Source organism: Pygoscelis adeliae, unplaced genomic scaffold (genome assembly GCF_000699105.1).
Source record: "Pygoscelis adeliae isolate BGI_AS28 unplaced genomic scaffold, ASM69910v1 Scaffold34, whole genome shotgun sequence".
Lineage (NCBI taxonomy): Eukaryota > Metazoa > Chordata > Aves > Sphenisciformes > Spheniscidae > Pygoscelis > Pygoscelis adeliae.
The window spans coordinates 5,394,994-5,397,337 of record NW_008824658.1 but is presented as its reverse complement, the minus strand read 5'-3'; positions in this window follow the sequence as shown (position 1 = coordinate 5,397,337).

Genomic DNA, 2,344 nt, shown 5'->3' with positions numbered 1-2,344 from the left:
CCGCCCCGGGAGTGCGGCCCCGGCCCGGCTGGGGCGGTGAGGCGGGGGTTAATCGGGCGGGAGGTGCGCTGGTGGCGGTGGGCTGTCGGCGTTAGATGTGAGTATCTTCCAGGTGCCCTTGCCCTAGAAGGGCCCGGAGGTGCAGAGCTGGCTGAGGCTGAACGTTTGTGCCGTACTTCCCGCACCCCCGCCTTCTCACACAAGCTTTTGAATGCCGAAGGTGTTTGGCGCAGTTTTGTGAAGGGACCAGGCAGAATTTAGATGTGCTTGAGGATTGTTGGGTTGAGAATAAGTATTCGGGATGGACGTCTAAAAACGAAGCACAGAGAATTAGCAGACGCTTCATTTGTCTGTATGTAATAAAAACCAAAATGCCCTTTAATGTTTTTATGCCCGTGCTATTCCGTCTAAATGTCCTCGATCGTGAGGAGTCTTTTGTATAATATATACAAACTGCTAAAGAAGCAGTTATTAGTTGCAGTCTCTTAAATGTTAATGACTGAACCACAGACTCTAGAATAATTTATTTCCAGTCTGACACGTAAACGAACTTATAACTGAGAGTGTGGAAAAAGGTGGGGGGCTCTTCTGTAAGCTTTACAATATGTGGTATGGTTTCTCTGGGCTGGAGTCACTCCCAAGTTATTGGAGGTGAGTCAGCTTTGATAGCGTCTCTTTTTTTAGCATAGCTATGTTATACCAGTACCTGAAAATACATCAGCAAACAGTTGACACGTAATGTAGTTGCTTTAGGTGACTGCGTGTAAAGCTACAAGTGGTAAAAGCCTGATTTGTGAATCAACAAAAAGTTGGACGTTTTTGAGATGTGGAGCCTACCTCTTCTGTTGTATTCAGGTGTTGGTGTTTGCTAAGCAGGTGTTGCTTGATTCCTGTTCAAATCAGAACAGGACATTTAGTCTTTTTTATTGTATTTGGTTACACAGATGACATGAACCAGTGATTTTTTTTCAGGGTGAGAGACTAAGTAATTTTTCAGGATTGCAATCAGACATGTTTTTTATGATTTTATAATCTTAGAAGGACTGGTTTAATAATGGTGAAATTTAAGGTGGAGAGGAGGCTTTAAAGCTGTGGAAAAGTATAACCAAATAAACACAAAGTAAATCAAATTTATTTATCGAATATATGACAACTTTAATACCCCAAAACTTACGCAACTTTTTCATGTCAGATTTTTTTTTACTTTTCTCTTTCCTACCATAAGTTATATTTTTGTTTAGCCTTACGTTACTTGTACCTCATACTGAAAAAGCAGACCGTGTGCTGTGAACTCTGATTCACTTCATGAAATGTAAACTCCTTTTGCATACTGTGATTGTCAAGAGCAGTGAGAACAGTTTAACATATTTTGTATCTCCTCTAATTTGTTTTACTAAACCAACAGAAAGATAAGTTAATTCATTATTATTATTGCTGTTAAAAAGGTGTTAAAAATACTGCATTTTCCCTAGCTGTTTAAGATTTCCAGGCACTTTTTTGGATCGGTCTAATTTCCAGTCCTTACCACAACCTTTCTGTAGTTAGACCCTTTGACAGTAGGGTGCATGTGAGCTTTTAGATTGATCTAAAAACCAAAGCCATCCTTCAGATGCATTTGTCGGGCTGAATGCTTAGGCATTATTGTTGGCGTGCAGCCTGGCTGTCGCGTAGGAAGAAGTCCCGTTCCTGCTCTCCCTGACCAAAATAGTAGGTGGTTTATGCTGTTGATACTAAGCTGTCTGAACTGCGTGTGCTCGGAGGGCAAGGATGTAAACACAGAGTTCAGAGGGGGCCTGAGCTGCAAACGGAGCGAGCCCTGCTTCTGGGCTGTCTCTGTAGGGCAGCGCCATGGCTCAGCATCTGTGTACACATGCAGTTTTAGCACAGACTTAGGCAGTGCAAGCGCAGGAGAATTTACTGGCTGTATACCAGCGTCGGCTCTGAGTAAATCTGCATTTACACACCGACATTTAGTTAGAATTTGTCCCTTGGTCTGCTGGGCTTTTGGAGGCAACTTGTTCATAAGTGTACTGTGAAGTGTACTAGGAAGGAAATTAACTCTATCCCTGCCGAAACCAGGACATGTGGTCAAACCTCATGTTAACACTGAAGAATTGCTTTCGAAGCAAGGGCAATCACTGCAGTTTCTTTACTCTTGCATAACTCGAGAGGCTGAATAGGCGGGGTGGGGAGGAGTTGTCACTGAAGGGGTTTGATCAGGCAAATCGCTCATCAGGTGGTTGGGGCTTGCTGGTTTACCTTGTTCAGGGTCTTCTGTGATCCTTAAGCAGAAACATGGGTACACAAAGGATGGGCAGAAGGAGAGTATCTGGATCCTATTCTT